Below are 18,553 nucleotides of genomic sequence, written 5' to 3'. Positions count from 1 at the left end.
CTAAATGAACATTCACTTTTATAAATGAGTAGTCTTAACTGACTTAGGAAACCAACCCATCAACTAGGAAAACAATCCAAAAAAGTAATTAATTTTTTTTTTTTTGCTTACCAGTTTTTTAAAGGTAGTTATTCTTGATATGGTGATGCCCGAATTTGTGGTGTACAGGGACAATGACACTCTTATATAAAATAAAAAATTAAAAAATAAAACCCAGCAAAAACAGACTGGGTCTGGTAGATTAACTGGAAATCCCTGTAATGTGTGTGTCTTAAAGCTGATCTATTTGAGTAGCCTCAAACTACACGGAAATATTGCTTCTTCATTCCCTCATGCTTAGCCATTCCCTAATTCTTTTAAGACTTAATACACAAAATTCTGTCTGCAGTCATGGCTGTGAAACAGGGATATTTCTGACATCAAGTGAATAGAATGCCAGGTTGATTGCTAGATTATTTCCGTAGTTTTCCCGGGGATGATTTACAACAACCTGTAAATGAAAGGGGGGGGGGGGCTCAATACTCCAGATATATAACACGTTTTTTTTTTTTTTTTTTGATACAGTAAGTATTGATACAGTGAACATTTAGAGCAGATTGCATTATTATTTATGCATATGTTGGGCTCTTCCCTTTCTCATGGGATTACTTGTGATGGACGAATGTGATTGGGTTCTTTTTACCAAATGTTTAGCGGATCTTTAGCAAACCCAACCTAGAGATAAATCCTACCGAAATCTATGAGTGTGAATCTTGGTGTTTAATTTCGGCCATTTGTGAGTAGGGATGATCGAACTTTTCAAAAGTTCGGTTCGACCAGAACACACGAACTTCCCAAAAGTCCGCCCCGGATTTCAGAACCCCATTGAAATCAATGGGACCCGAACTTCTGTAATCAAAAAACACCATTTTGAAGCCCTAAAACCCAATAAATGCCCCTAAAAAGTACCTAGGGTTCTGGGTAATACCCCAGGGACTATTAATCACACAAAAAAAGTTCTTAAAAATTGTCATTTTTGATAGAGAGGCAATTATTGAAAACATTTAAAAAAAAAAAAAAATTCTTTGGATTTAGTATCTGGGGGGTCTAAAAAGTGTACCTGTGAAGTTTCAGCTCTGTAGCATGTCCAGAACCATAAAAAAAGATCATTTGTATTATGTCACTTATAGAACAGGGATATGACTTCGCTATTTTCACACCTTGCCGGTTTAGTAGCTGGCGTTTTTTTGGGCATTTTTTGGGGTCTTTTGAGGCAGGCAAAACATCTGAACTTGTGTATAGGGGTATATATATACACACACACTTATATGTATTTTACACATACACATATATAGGTGTGATATGAGCGTAACTATATTGGTGTTAATTATTTCATTAGCGCAAGTAGTGTTTTCTGCTCCTTTCACACCTATATATGTGCAGGTGTATATATACATACATAAGGTGTTCTGTGCAGGTGTCAGAACTAAGGTTTGGTTAGATGGTCAGTACAATAATTTAGGGATTCAGAAGTAAAATATAAATCATAGCAATTTATTATGAATAATATTTATGTTATTACAGTACCGTACAGATATTGGCTTAGCCTAATTATATGTGACCAGTATAAACATAGAAAACAAAAAAACAAGACATACAACGTGAAACATTTAAACATTTAACAGGGTACCGGCCGGTGCATAATGAAATACATCATTAGGGTATTGGTAATCAAATGTAATTATTCTTAGTGGTAGATTCCGTTTCTGTATCCTCCTATGATGTGTGTCTGTGGACTTGTGGGGGGAAGTTTGATAATCAGCTTTTTATGCTTGATATAGCAGAGTGGGTAGGTGGTGGGTGGCTGCGGTAATTTTTCCTCCACTTGATAGCATTTACACTGTCCGAGGGTATGGCAGTATTCTTTTCCTCTTTGCTCCTGAGTCTATGTTGTGACTCGTGGTTAGGTCGGCAATTGCCTAGATTTCCAGCTATTACCCTCTCAAAGTGTAAATGAAGTGTCAGGTTTCAGCGGCTCAGAGGCTTGGGGGATGGTTCATTAGTGTGTTTGGTATGTCCTTAGTAAGTTTGTTATTAAGGAGATCTTGCAGAGTATCTAGATATCTCCTTTTGTATTGGCGGCATTTGATGGAGGGGTGTCAGGCGGTTTTAAGTGAAACACCGTTTCTTGGGGACTATGCAGAGTGTGTATCTGTGTTTATACATGTGGGGATAGTTCCAGTATATGGCTCAGTCTCATCAGAGACACTCTGTCAGCCGGGTGGCTGATTCTTCACCCCTCTTCCTGGACGGTGTAGTGTTTCCACTTACCTGACCTTGATCTCCTTGCCGCGCCGCTCTGCTTCCTGTCCTCCGCTACGATGCCGCTGAAGTGCCCGGTTCGTGTGCTGATCCCGATCCGCCGGCTCCCGTTAGCTCCTCCGCCGTCCACGTCTGTGACACTGCTCGTTGCACTGGTCGGTGAAGATGACGTCAACGCGTTTCGCTTCTCCGATTGGTGTAGCTTCGTCTCATACAGACATGTGTGTGTATATATACCCCAATACACAAGTTTAGATGTCATGCCTGACTCCAAACTTGTCCTCAAAAAATCCCTATAAACGCCTGCAGCCAAAAAGCCGGCTGACCGGTGAGAAGCCATATTAGTGCTCCGAATGTGACTTAAGAGAAACTATCTTTTCTGTATAGCGGTCACCCTGATATGGAAGGGTTTGGTCACCCTGCCATAGCAGTCAGTGTCAGTTCATCCTACACTACATTACGGTCACCCTGGCACTTAACACTTTCCCTACAGAAACTAAATTTTTGCATCTAACTGTAAAAGAGCACCCTAACTACACTAGATATCCCTTTCCTCACACTAATAAATGCTAAATGACACTTTTAAAGTAAAATTAACAGAACTGCTTCCACTCTCTTCCATGTCCCTGTATTACAATGCTAGGAATTTGGCGGGGGCTATCTTATATACTGGGGGGGCGTATTCACTAATGATTGGCCTAGGGACCCCCTAGTCACTCCAATCACATTCCTAGCATTCTCCTGCCCCCCTCAATTGGCTTTTACTAATGGTTCTGGTCCAATCACAGGCTTTTAAAGCCCATTTCCTGGCCCATTGCATTTTGGTCGGCTTCTGGTTGCCGAATTCCGAACTTTTTCAGCAAAAAGTTCTAAATTCGGCCGAACCTCGAACAGCCAATGTTCGGGTCGAGCCGATGGTCGACCCGAACCGTTCGATCATCCCTATTTGTGAGCTAATAGGCAAAGTACTGTCAAAAAAGGCTTTGCAAACTAGGCATTTCCATTGAGGATGTGTACTAATGTTAAAAAAAAAAAAAGAAAAAGAATGGAAAAGGTGTCTTTTTAGGTGGCTTTCAAAGCAACATTGAAAATAAATATATATTTAATTAACATACTGTACTGTAGATGCGGGTTGCCTTAAAGCTGATGTTATGAAAGGGTATGATTTTTATGCGCAGTCTCATTGACAGGATATACTTACAGAGCATATTCCGCTGTGGAATTTATTTATTTTTTTTTTTTACTGTTACAATTAGTTGAACTTACAGCATATACAGGAAAAACACTCTAAGCTGATTCATTACAGTTTGAAAATAACTTTTTTCTGGTACTGTAGTTTTACCAGTTACACATGTTCAAACATTAGTAGATCGATTTTGAATGGAAGATTGTAATTAGTCAATAGTTTGCTAAGGTTTTTTCTCACTGATGAAAAACTGCCCTGCCACTGGCCGATTTCTATTAGTGTTACTAAACCCAAGACTCTGCATTTACTATATATGGTGTCTCACAGTTTACAGAACATGGAAATGCAATTTATTTATTAAAAAATATAAATTGCTAAATACCTTTTTTTCCAGCTAAAGCAGTCTTGTGACTTCTATCAGTGTCTGGTTAAAGCTTGTAGAATGAGTTTTCATTCTGCTCTGACTGTCCTATAAGGCTGCAGGACCACTGAGCCTTTGGCTAGACAGTGCTGATTGGTCCTGTGCTTAGTGCCGGGACAAGGTCATCTAGAGCCCAGGGCTAACATGCCAAACTGCGCCCCCCAGATATATAAGCATTATGTGTCGGCAACAATTCCAATGAGCACTAATCTACATGCTTACCCCCTAAGCATACATTCCCCCTCCTCCCAGTACAAATATGCCCCCCAGCTGAAATCCCCCCTCTCTGGCCCCCCATCCCCCAAATCCCCCCCAGCTCAAATGCCCCCCCCTAAAAAAATTCCCCCCTCCTAACACAGATTCTCTACCCCTAAAATTTCCCCTCATAGTACACATCCCCCACCCCACTTCAAATCCCCCCTGCCAGCACAGTTTGACCCCAAATCCTCCTTCCTAGCACAAATCTACTTCCCCCCTCCCAACACAAATCCCCCTAAATCACCACTATTACCACCCCCACCAATTTCCCCTCCTAAAACAATGCTTACCCCCTGCTGCCCCTCAAATGCTCCCCTTCACCACAAATCCAATCCCTCTCAATCACTTCATGGTGCCCCCCCTTCTTCACATGATACCACAGTGCCCAGGGCAGCCGACCCTCCTGCCCACCCCTTGTCCCGGCCCTGCCTGTGCTGATCACATGCACTTTCCCAAATAAATAAAAACAATTCTCGAGCAATACACACCAAACTGAGCATGCGCAGCTTTTCCCCTAGCCTCTGTTCTATCAGGAGAGGGTTTGGGGACTGTGGAAGAAGTGGAGAAACAGAGAAGACAGGATCAACAGCCTTTTTACACAGTGCAGAGGATTCCCCTTAGGTTCCACAGTAAGTATAACAAGCATGCTTAACTGCATATACACACTGATTTTACTGTTGTGAGTTTAGTAACACATTAAGCTCTCATTAAAAATTAATTTATATGTTTACCTAAAATATAAAATCAAGCACAAGGGGCATTACTTACCTTCAGTTTGATATGTCTTTTGTGCTTCTGTCTTCTAGTGCAGGCTAGACCCAAATTTACTGGTGACCAAGAGCACCAGGTGAGACTTTACTAAATTCGTTAAGATACTGTGGAGGATAAAGCAGTGTAAAATTGACAAGTAACAGGACAGTTTTATTCAGGGAAAATAGGCCCAATTTTTCCTATAGAAAAAGTGGTTCATTTACTAAAGGCAAGTAGGCTGTTCACTTTGCAAAGAATATCGGGCCACGGAGAATTAAAATGAAAAGAACAGTATTTTTTGCTTACACATGATTGTATGATGTAAGGAAGCAGGTATTGATCTAAGGCAAGCTAAGGGAACATTGTAAAGTAAATAGTCTATTTACCTTTAGTAAATCAACCCAAAATAGTTCAGGTAGGTATTCTACTACAAGAAATAAAAGACAGCATATGATACAGCAGTGTAAAATTGGCCTGCATCAAAACAGTGTTAATCAGGGATAATAGGCTGGTATATGCCTAACTGTTCTTTTAACTGTTGGGTAAAAAGAGTTGGGTAAATGTTAGTGATATAATGTGAGGTGGTTTCAATGCACACTGTTCTTGGAGTTAATTGTTTTCTCTCAAATTATGCAGGGGCATTGTGTAAACAAACGACAGCTTCAAGAAAAGATGGCTAGTAAAGTTATTGCTATGTTTTGAACACACAACATTTAAAAAAAGGCCCTATAAACATAAAATAAACAAAAAAAACCCAAATTAAACTATTTATGTTAAAGGAAACTCCCCATGAAAAAACGAAATTGCTATGAAAAGGAAAACAGCAAACTGCGACCACTGACCTCAATCAACCACAAAATAAAATAAAATAAAATAAAACATCCTTCAATCATATGAACAAACTGACTGACCCCAATCTCTCCCAACTGAGTTTGTCAGCTTCCCATATCCTCTTCCTACTGCAGCTTCCAATTAATTGACACTATGGTTGCTCTGTGCCCCCAAATTTATAGAGGTGGCTAGCTTAATCAAAAGCACCTCATTTGGCATTTTAAAGCCTACCATGCAGTGCATTATGGTTTGAAAAAGACCCTGGACAAGTGCCAAGTATAGATTTGCTTGGGATGTAAATTTAGAACCAGCTGAATGTTTCTCAAACCCATGGTAACAGCAAAGCTGAACCTCATCCCTGATGATAACAATAGAAAAGCCTTTGTATTATTATTATTTCAGGTTCTTATATAGCGCTGTCAATTTATGCAGCGCGTTACATATACATTGCACATTCACATCAGTCCCTACCCTAAAGGAGCTTACAATCTAAGGTCCCTAACTCATGTTCATACATACATAAAAGGGCCAATTTTTTTATACAGGATACAATTAACCTACCAGCATGTCTTTGGAGTGTGGGAGGAAACCTACGCAGGCACAGGGAGAACATACAAACTCCAGGCAGGTAGTGTCGTGGTTGGGATTCAAACCAGCGACCCTCTTGCTGCTAGGTGAAAGTGCTAACCACTACACCACTGTGCCGCCCACTGTGCCGCCCACTGTACATTCACATTAATATCTAAAAAAATATGTTTCTTATTCATGACCTCTGTTTAAGATAGGGAAAATACATTTTCAGATAGCAATACACACAAGTCCTTTTGGAACAGAAATGAGCCCAAGTATTCTTTAAAAATATGAAGGCATGCATAATGGGTTAAATAGATTCAAACTGATGTTGTGGTTACAATTTACATGTGCGGAGGTGAAAATGTTTAACAAAGACAACTGATTCATTCGCCTAATGCTTTTTTTCCTTCAGTAGTAATATTTTTTTCCATTCCAGGCTTATGGCCGTTATTTTGTTTAGGAGCAAGGAAAATAATAAAATTAAGTAGTCACAGAGCAAAGTAAAATGCAAAATGTTTCAAGCAAAGCAAGCCATCTATTACACAATGGCTGGATAAACATATATTGTGCAATTCATTGTACACAAGTATCAAATATCTGGGACATAGAAAGATAGATAATGGTGTCTGTAACCTGCAATTTTTTTTACAAACTGTGGCAAAACAAATTTCATTACACTCACCAAATAATTGGAAGCTTTTATGTAAAAAAAAAAAAAAAAAAAAAGTAAAACTAAATAGGTAAGTGATAAGAGATTAATATAATGCACTCACCTCATTGAGACATAACAAGAATATACAATTAAATTTGATGTCAAAATAACAAAGGAGTGTTTGTAGAAACACATTGGATACATTTGAAAACACATTTTCTTTTTCTTTCATTTGATGCATTCTTATACCTCTTGTCCACGTGCCCTTAGATGTATTAACTTACATAGCAAAAATTACAATGTTGTGTTGTAAACCAAAGTAGGTAAAAAAATATGTACTGTAGAAGTTCCAAGCAAAAATACTTCGATCCAAGCTCTGTGATCAGTCCCCACTTCACTAAACCAGGTGCCAGCCTCCAAAAGCTTACAGTATCTCACTCAGCCTAATAGCAAATTGAAAAACAAAGCTGCACTTTATGTCACTACCAAATATGCCATAACTTTTTTCAATGACACAGGGCAGTGTGTGGAAGTCTGTTTGATTGAATATGGCAATTGCAGAGTGCAGATTTGTTTTTCAATTCTCAAAAAACAATACATTAGAAATAAAGTTATGTTAAGACTGCGCTAATAAGTGAATAAAAATTAGTAACAGTAGCTGCTAGCACTACAATCGACATAAATTGTCACACAAATAGAAAAGATAACCAGTGCAGCGCTCAAAAAAACAATTGTGATACAAGTGGAACAGTGTATCCATCAATAAATACAGTAAATGAAAATATGTCCCAAGTGTTAGAAAGTAAAAAAATTTCAATGTAGGTGAAGATAATTCAATTCAGTGCATAAATATAGGTGACCAGATGAGATGTGCGGTAAGCACCACCACCATAGATACAGGGATGTGCTCACCAGACTATATGGATCCAGATACCATATAGCATGTGGGTCTAAAAATGCTTGATATCATCCGTGGATATTCAGCTGGACGGTAATCCTAGAAGGTAAAATTCTTGGGATAGAGTTGAGGGGCTCAACTATATAACATATATAACATTATATATTTTCTGAAAACAGAGCTGTGTGAAAGTAATCGACAGCTATGGAGCTGTCGCATCACTTTCACTTTGAAGCTTTCACTTTCAAAGGTTCACTCTTGGACATACATAGTACGCCCAAAGAGCTGAACTGGTTAATGGAGACAATTGTGTTAATGAAAATTTACATTTCCCTCCCTTTGTTTTCCGACCATAGAACAAGATATTAAGGAAAACATTCATGTAAAACCTAGATGTAATATCATTATCAGTAATGAAAAAGAAGGAAACAGAATAAATGTTAAACATATAAGTTTGTTTAACAGCATAATTATTGTCTATTTGTTTATTAAAGCATAATATTATTTCAATAACATATGCAATATAGATTGGACATTTTGCTAACCAGGTGCCGACCACCCACTGCAGTTTTACTGTGGCAAGGTGACTCGGCTGCGCGAACTGACATAACTGTACATCGGTTGCGTGCGGGGGGGGGGGGGGGCGCATGCACATGTCCGCCTTGTCCACGATGTGCTGATTCAGTTCAGAACCGATAAGTCATTAGGTCCAGGCCAATTATTTATGGCCTGTACTAGTGATCGCTCGCTCACCCCCACCCCCATCCTGGACAGCCAGGCTGTGTGCTCGGAAAAGGGTCTGGTATAGATTTTAGGGGGAACCCCATGCCATTTTTTCTTTATTTTGACGTGAGGTTTCCCTTAAAATCCATACCAGACCCGAGGGGCTATTTTTATTTTCATTTTTTTATCAGTATTGTCGGGAGCCGACAATACATTACAGCCGCGAGAAAGTTTAAATGACATTTTTTCCTTTAGAAATGTCAGTATTGCTGCAGCAGGCTACATACATTGCACAAATGAGCCACTTTACAGGCACATTAAGCCCCCCCCCCCCCCCCCGGCATGATATTTAAAGAAATTTTTCATTTTTATTGTTTCACTTTAAGCATTATTAAAATCACTGCTCCTGTAGAAACAATCATTTAAGGCCCTCATACACTTTTTTTGGGCCAATAACTTGCATTTAAGCCTTTAAGATTAGGAATTTTGATTTTTCATATTCGTGTCCTATAGACTTTAATGGAGTTCGTATGCTTGCTAGAATATTTCCCCTGTTCGAAACAGGGGGGTGTTCGGCTCATGACTAATATACAGTATACTGATAATTTACTGATCACTGTATTAGTGTCACTTGTGACGAAAGTTTGTGGTAGTTTAGCGGCAGTCCCAGATAGGTTTAGGGTACCCTCCATATATCCTCTAATAAAGATTTAACCACCTGATCACCCCCAGTGAACGCCTTTATTGCCCTGTCACAGTGTCACTATTAATTCTACATATATTATTTGATCACTTTATTAGTGTCACAGGTGAGGTCAGTTAGTGTTAAGGTTAGTTAGCGTTAATCCAGGACAGCATCAGATTGCCTACCACATATTTAGTAATACATTTTAACCCTTTAAATGACAGTGACACACACACACACACTAAACACCTCCATTACTAGTATAGTGTCTGAATAAATCAATATCTTTGATCAGAACAGAACTATACTAGTGTCCCCATTAGTATAGTATAGTGTTTCCAAAACGCAGTGTTAGAAGGATCAGCCCGACACCTGCCAGCACCTGCCTTTAGCCCCTCGGCCCAGCCTCCAAGAAATGCAGTAATAGCAGATTACTGTCACTTCCAATACACAGCACACTAAACTGCAGGATTAGCAGAGTCAGGCCAGATCTCTGCTAATACTAGCAGTTAAATGTTTTGGTAGCGGTTCAAACAGTCCTTGACAACCAGGTGCTTTTTTACCTGTGAGTCCCACTAGGTACCTATAAATTTATTGGCCAAAATGTCCAAACAGAGGTACATGAGTGAAGAGGCCTACACAATGCTGAGCATGACAGATGAGAGCAATGGGGAAGCAACACTGTCAGAATCAGGCTCAGTATTCCAACCTGTAGAGAGCAGCGCCACCCAGACAGATAGCTCTGATGATGGAGTAGTGGTCCCTGCTAAGGTCAGGTGTACCCGACCCCATTCTTCTGTTGCTGAGGTGCAACAATTACAGGGTTCTCGCCCGTACTTCCTCCATTCACTGGCCAACCTGGAATTCAAGTGGAAACAGCCGATTTTACTCCCCTTGATTTCTATGCATGGATTTTGAGTGGAAACGTATCACTCTTTCTGAATTTAAAACTTTTCTGGGCCTATCCTTCATCATGGGCATTACTAAAAAGAGTAAGTTGCTGTCATATTGGTCCACTGATCCAATTCATCATATGCCCATGTTCTCTGCTACCATGGCCAGTACTAGATATGAGCAAATCTTGAAGTTTATGCATTTCAATGACAATGAACCCTGTCGCCCTCAGGGTGACCCTGGATATGACCAGCTCCACAAAATTCAACCCCTTGTAAATCACTTCAACTAATAGTTTGCAGCCTTGTATACGCACCAACAAGCTGTCTGCATTTATGAGTCCCAGATTAAGTTCTCTGGTTTCTCCATAGCAAGCGTGTCAGATATGGGGTCGAGATGTATAAGCTCTGTTACAGGGCAAACTGCCTATACATGTATTTTCCAGATTTAAGAGGGAAAAGATAGCAATGTGGAGCCCCCCGACTGCCAAGACTACATGGGGAGCAGCGGCAAGATTGTTTGGGACTTGGTGTCACCCTTACTCGGAAAGGGGTACCATTTATACGTGGACAATTATTTCACAAGCGTGCCACTTTTTAGTCACCTTTTGATTTTGGAAGTGGCACCATGTGACCTAATTGCCAGGGCTTTCTCCAACAGATTATAGATTCCAAACTTAGACGGGAGAAGAGAGCCTGCTTGAAGTGTCATAAATTGCTTGCAGTGAAGTGGAGGGACACACAGAATGTTTTTGTTCTGTCCTCCATTCATGCAGATATGACAGTCCAAATTGTAACGGCGACTGGTGTTGTTGAGCAGCCCCTCTGTGCCCAATAATTCAACCTTAACATGGGAGGGGTGGACTTCAACGACCAGATGATGGCGCTGTACTTAATTGCCCGTAAGGCCAGATGCTGGTACAAGAAAGTGTCTGTATACTTATTCCAATTTGCTCTGTTAAACGCTTATGTGCTATACAAAGCGTCCGGAAGAAGTGGATCCTTCTTAAAATTCCAGGAAGAAATCATCACAGCCCTTCTGTATCCAGAAGGGGCTATGGCCCAATTTCACAATCCAGATGCAGTGAGCCGGCTGCATGGGAGGCATTTTTCGGATGTCCTCCCTGGTACCCCTACCCAAAGAGCACCCCAAAGAAGATGTTGTGTCTGTAGAAAACACGGATATACTGTACTGTAGTCGTGACACCCACTTTTTTTGTCCCTGCATCAAGGACTGTTTCCTGCCCTAGCACACACTAGTAGAGTATTAGTATAGGGTACAGCAGGGCACAGTCTAGGGCACACTTTCGCACAGGGTCTCAAAAGATGTTAGATGGCTATCGCATTTTGAGAGACCCTGGCCTAAGACGTTTAAAGTTTTTTTACAGTTACAAAGTGTAAAAAAAAAAAAAAAAGCCAAAAATAGTCATCGTTTTTTTGAGTTATATTTCTGTTCTTGTGTAAAATAAAAAGTGCGCTAATTCTTGGTGTATAAAGAATCACCTAAAGGTGATATGTGAACTGAAAACAAGTGATGAAATTGCATACAAATATTCTCTAATTATTGGCTCACAAAAGCAAAACAGAATATCTGGTGATAATAAACTAAAGTGCATAAATATTCATATATCAGTTTGTGAAAAACAGAAGAAATCCTCTTGCTGGGATATAGGTGAATAAATCCAACCCAAACCAAATGCTGTGAAAAAGTCCAAAACTTGCAAGAGAAATGGGTGAAGATAAATGAATAATCCCTCCACCAAATTACTCCTTACCCGACGGAATAAGGTAAGTGCTATAACGATGATCCAACTGTTCACAATGTTAAAATCTTAAACTGGGTCACCTCCAAACGTGAGCAAACCTCCAGTATTGGAGTAAATTGGGGAAACTGAAAAAGCCACCTGCCTGTTATGAGGGAGGAAGGAATATCGTTTTCTGCTCTGCTACAGTGATTGCTGAGTCTATTTGCTGCTGATTTCTGGTAAGAGGCCAGGTTTGCCTGTGTTGCACTGGAGGTTTGCTCACGTTTGGAGGTGACCCAGTTTAAGATTTTTGGCATAAGATAAGATCATGTTGATGGGGACAAGGGCCTCTTCCTGAAAACCCTGGGCTGTGGTTGTCGGGGTCTGTGGGTGGGGGGCTTATCGGAATCTGGAATCCCCCTTTAACAAGAGGGGCCCCCAGATCCCGCCCCTCCCCATGTGAATGGGTATCGGGTACAGCGTACCCCTACCCATTCATCAAAAAAGTGTAAAAGTGTAAAAATGTAAAAATCACAGAGCACGTTTTTTGACAAGTCCTTTATTAAAAAGAAAAAAAAAATTGTGTCCCTCGATCACGATGCCCGCCGAAACCGAAAAATAGAAAAAAAGTTAAAAACAGGCAACCTAAAGCACCCTCCCCATTTTGAGGGCAAGCGGCCAGGTATGGTTCAAGAGGGTTCATTACCCCCCTGTTTCTTGGCCTGTTTCTTGGCCTCCCAGGCTGCATGCTCAGATAAGGATCTTGTATGGATTTTGGGGGGACCCCACACCATTTCTTTAAAAAATTTTGACATGGAGTTAACTTTAAAATCTATACCAGACACAAAGGGTTCATAGGGTTCCCCTTGACCACTTGCATACAAGGCACTTCACCCCCTTCCTGCCCAGACCAATTTTCAGCTTTCAGTGCTCATTGGCATCTATGGGAAATATTGTTCAGCTTGACATGGCACTGCTCCCTGTCTTTAACATTGGCATCTATGGGAAACATTGGTCAGCTTGACATGGCACTACTCATGAACATCATTCTTGGGGACAACCGAGAGAGGACCCAGGACTACAACATAGCCATGCATTTTATACAAGTGGAATATGCCTGTACACTACACTGACTGCCCTAAACTGACTGAACCCACTATCCACTAACTACCTGCCTAATCTCACACAATCGTCAACACACTATATACAACTGCCGTGTAAGCTGCAGGCTTATATCGTGTTGGGCGTGGACTTAACCCCTGAACCTTGATTGGCTAAAGGCACCCTGCCTTTGGCCAATCATGGCTCTGACAGGACATTGTGCTGTGATTGGCCAAAGCATACAGCTCAGATGCATGCTTTGGCCAATCACAAGCACCTTATGCGCTGCAATAGCGCAGTGCATTATGGGGCACTCATCGGCGGGCAAACTTCCCACCAAGCGCCTCAGGTGTTCGTGTGTTCAGCGAACACACAAACACACGATGTTCGAGTTAAACATTCATTCGACTCGAACTTAAAGCCCATCCTTAGTTTTGAGTTATGATGGTGCCCAAAATTGCATTTGGCAAGACCCCACAGTTAAATGTAGAATAACTTACTTAGATTTTTTTTTTTATATAGTGGGATTCTTTAATTTCATTATATACTATTAACCACTTGCCGATCGCCCCACTTTATTTGCTGCGGCAGGATGACTTGGCTGCACATAATCACGTAGATGTGATTAGACACAGCGTGAGCCAGACTGCAGGGGGAGCAGGCTCGATCGCCACCGGCCTCCCACGATCTTCGGGGAAACTGACAGGAGAGCCACCTGCCTATGTATATAAAGTAGGCGGCTCTCCTGTCAGACAGGGACAGTGAGATCGTGTATCTCAGCTAAGCTGAAACACCGATCTCTGTGTGCCTGTCATGGAGCCCTTCCCCCCACCCACAGTTAGTAAGCACAATTAGGCTCACACTTCACCCCTTGATCACCCCCAGTTTTAACCCCTTCCCTGCCAGTGTCATTTATACAGTAACAGTGCATATTATTTAGCACTGATTACTGTATTAATGTCACTGGTCCCCAAAAAGTGTCAGTTAGTGTCAGATTTGTCCGTTGCAATGTCGCAGTCCCACTAAAAATCGCTAATTGCTGCCTATACTAATAAAAACACAAAAATAAATAAAATAAAAAGTCCAAAAATCTATCCTGTAGTTTGTAAATGCTATAACTTTTGCGCAAACCAATTAATATACACTTTTTGCGATTTTTTTTTTTTTTTACCAAAAATATGTAGCAGAATACAAATTGGCCTAAACTGATAAAAAAAAATATTGTATTTTTTTTTTTTCAAAATTGTCTCTCTTTTTTTGTTTACAAAACCTAAAAACCACAAAGGTGATCAAACACCACCAAAAGAAAGCTTGATTTGTGGGAAAAAAGGACATCAAATGTATTTGGGTACAGTGTTGCACAACCGTGCAACTGTTAGTTAAAGTAACGCAGTGCCGAATCGCAAAAAAAATGGCCTGGTCATTAACCCCAACAGTCTTTTTTGTGCACGATACATCTAGTAAAAAAACAATTAAATTAACAACATAGTGATAATTTTAATATTTTAAAGCATCACTGAAGTGAAATTATGTTTCACAGTTTCCTCACATTTATATTTCCCCAAAAAATTACCAATAAAAGGAGATTGTGATAAAAACATAGATGAAAATGTAGCAAATTGATCTTTTTTACCAATCACACATGTAATGTAATGGGTGTAAAAGTAAATACAGTATGTTATGTATAATAATGTGCCTTTAAATTCAATGTCATTAAAAAATAAAAATAAAAAAAACAGATGAAACATTTGCTAAACTTTCAGGAAAATCTTTCATTATTAAACTCAGTTTTCCCTAAACTTAGCTGGTCTGCCACATAGAAAACATTCTTCAAACCATAATGTGTGGGCACTTGAGTAGCAGGCAGTCACAACAATGCTTATATGTCATTTTAGTTGCATGGCACTACTTAGCAACTGTTAAAAAATACCATCTGTGCAGTATCCATTTCGAAAGAACTAATTTTTGGATCAAATTCATGTCTTTATTTGTCTCCATGAATTCAAACATTCATACATTTTATTAAATGTATATATATATATATATATATATATATATATATATATATATATATATATATATATATATATATATATATATATACATGCTGCACAATATATGCTATATATGCTTTTCATAATTATATACATTTTTAGATCTCAAACCAGTGAATAAAAGTTCAATGCAGCAACTTTTAAATGCAAAATAAATACTAATGTAATTTCAGTTGAACCAGTAGAAGTTTTGTTTTTGAAAAAAAATTAAGCAGAATCCTAAAAAAAAAAGTAGTTTATTAAAGGATTACATAAAAAAGCAGCTTTTTCTACAATACTTACCTTCAATATAAAACTATTTACCATAGTACTTATTTTCCTCTTCCTTTTCCTGCTTGATGTCCACTGTTGTCTGGGTCGATTGATACCCAGCATCATTCAACTAATTTCTTAGACCCTTTCTCAGCTTCAGTCAGAACAGTAAAGAAACATTAGCACAGTGATGAGCAGATTTCTGTGTCATTTTGCTCTCTCCTCCTATCAACATGTTTCTTTTTAGCATGTTAAATAAATGACTCTTTGTGCTGATTTTTCCTTTCACTCTTTGAAATCTGCTATACAGGGACTGTATAATGTTAAAAATACATCTAGTGGTGTATTAATACTGAGCTGCTTTATTTTTATATTTCTTACCTGTCTGAAGTTCATTCTTAAAGCCTAATTCCAGCTTTCTCTCACTTTAAAATAATTTATTTGAACCAAGCTGGTCTGAATGAACTATTACTCTCACTAACAGATATGCCCACTGTGAGCACTCTATAAACAGTAAGTAGCATCAGCTACATACAATATAAAGTGAAGGGTTACAGAAGTAAAAAGTAAAGTAAATTAAAAGTAAAATAAACTTTCTGTTCCAAACCTTTCAGGTAAATGATAGTAATTAATCCATAAAGGCGTATGCTCTGTGAATGAACAGTGCTCGCTCATATAAACATCAATGGGACAAGTGTACAAAAAAACTTGAATATATACAATTTAAAAACTTGTTCAATTGATAATCAAAGTCCAAAAAAAATTACATTATCAGTGGTAAAGTACTTGATCCCCGTTGGACACATCCAATATACAGAGTTTGTTGCTGAAAAAGACTTGTGCCAGGTGATACTTAAATTATCTGATAATTCCTCAGTGTGCTCCCAAGAAAAACCATCACATGCAAAAAGGGAAGTGAAGATCCTTACTTACCAGATGCTGTTGACCCACCTTATCGTATGACAAGAAGGGTCAGATATAGCTTGATAAAGTCTTTGTGACGATGTCATGTTGATGACAAAACGTGTAAAGTTGGGATGCACTGTGTGCCACGCTGGTCTTAAGTGGAATGCACCTGACACCTAGGTGGTTGTTGCTAATACTGCTACTGCAAATGGCTGCACAGGATGAAATTTTAACTATCATTTTGAAAGTCTATCTTTTATGAAGGATTTTCATAAATAGTCCATACTTTTTTACACTATGAGGAGTTTTTTCTTCGTTTTTTCCTTCTACCCTGTCTGGTAATATATACTGTTTCTGGAACCAGTGATCATCGAGAGGAGGTGACCTGGGGAACCAGCCATAGGTTACAGCAGTGAGTTCTGGGACTTCCAATTCCTCCCCGGAGCAAAATAAATTCAGACTTTCTCAGGAAGCTTCATATTTTTTGAATGAGTACAAGGCTTCTTTTGATTGGCTGAGCTGGAGAGGTGGGTGCATGACTAGGGTTAAGCGAACCCGGACTGTATTGTTCGTGTTCGTACCGGACTTTTGGGTATTCGGTAACCGGACCCGAACATTTCACTGTATGTTCGGGTACTGTCTGTTGTTCAGTAATGTTATTTGATGTTTTGGCGCGGTTTTAATGGCGCACTTTCAACAGGTGCAAGGCAGCCAATCAGCAAGTGTTTAACTAGTGTGCCCTAGAAGCCATCACAGCCATGTCTACTAATGGCATGGCTGTGATTGGCCAGTGCAGCATGTGACCCAGACTCTATATAAGCTGGAGTCACACAGCGCCGCACGTCACTCAGCTATACCTATACTAGGGACAGGTTCCTGACTGCTGCTGCTTAGGGAGAGATAGGAACAATCTGCTTTAATCAGACAGCGATCTACATTGATTGTATTGTGTGGGGGTGCAGTGAACGATCTTTATGCCCTGACCTGAGCCAAGTGAGAAGGAGAAAGGAGAAAAAAAAACATTTTATCATTCTGTTAGGCGTGCGGTGCTGCACATTTCATGCAAGCTCAGTGCATATGTGTGTGCTTAATCTGCATTTAAAAAAGAAAAAATATTTTTTCCTTCATATTTAACTTTGACATACAGTCTTTAGACAGACATTGCTTTTCTAACGTGCTCTTCAAAAAGCACCAATGTGAGGGGAAAAAAAATATTTTTCAGTTTTTCATTCAAATGGTTTTTTTTTGTTATTCAATAGCGGAATAGAACAACAACATTATCCAACCTGTTAGGCGTGAGGTGTGTAGCGGGTATTTCCTGCAACCTCAGTGCATATGTGTCAGCTTAATCTGCATTTTAAAAAGTTTTTCCTTCATATTCTACTGTGACTTACAGCGTTTAGACAGACACTGCTTTTCAAATCTGCTATTCAACAAGCACCAATTATGGGGACAATTATTTTTCAGTTTTTCATTCATACATTACAGTGAGATATACCCATTGCATACTGTTGTATTGCACCTTGCAATAAAAAAAAAACTATTTAGGGGACAAAAAAAGTTGATTGCAGCCCTGTCTGCATAGGTTACAGTGACATACACCCATTGCTTACTGTTGTATTGCACCTTGCAATAAAAAAACTATTTAGGGGATAAAAAAAGTTGATTGCGGCCCTGTCTGCATATGTTACAGTGAGATACACCCATTGCATACTGTTGTATTGCGCCTTGCAATAAAAAAACTATTTAGGGGACAAAAAAAGTCGATTGTGGCCCTGTCTGCGTATGTCACAGTGAGATACACCCATTGCATACTGTTGTATTGCGTCTTGCAATAAAAAAAACTATTTAGGGGACAAAAGAGTTTATTGCAGCCCTGTCCGCATATGTTACAGTGAGATACACCCATTGCATACTGTTGTATTGCGCCTTGCAATAAAAACCCATTTTGGGGAAGATCCAAAATTCGATAAATATGAGGAGAAGGTAAAAAAAGGGACGTGGCCTGGGTCGTGGTGTTGCTGGTGGAGCTGCTGTTGCAAGGAGAGGACGTGGTCGATCTGTGCCAGCTACACACACAGGGGAAACACCTTCCTCAGCTGCGAGTAGGCGACATAACCTGCAGCAGTATTTGGCAGGGCCTAATGTGCCTCTACAAATGTTGAGGCCAGAACAAGTAAAGGCGATAGTAGATTGGGTTGCTGACGGTGCCTCCAGTTCCTTCAAATTGTCTCCCACCCAGTCTTCTGCTGAAAGGTCAGAGTTGGCACCTGCAGCCGATGTCCATCAATCTGTCACCGCACCCCCTTGCAAATCAGCCAAGC

The sequence above is a fragment of the Pelophylax lessonae genome (genome assembly GCF_965119305.1).
Source record: "Pelophylax lessonae genome assembly, chromosome: 2".
Taxonomy (NCBI): Eukaryota; Metazoa; Chordata; class Amphibia; order Anura; family Ranidae; genus Pelophylax; species Pelophylax lessonae.
Note: the sequence above shows the minus strand (reverse complement) of the source record.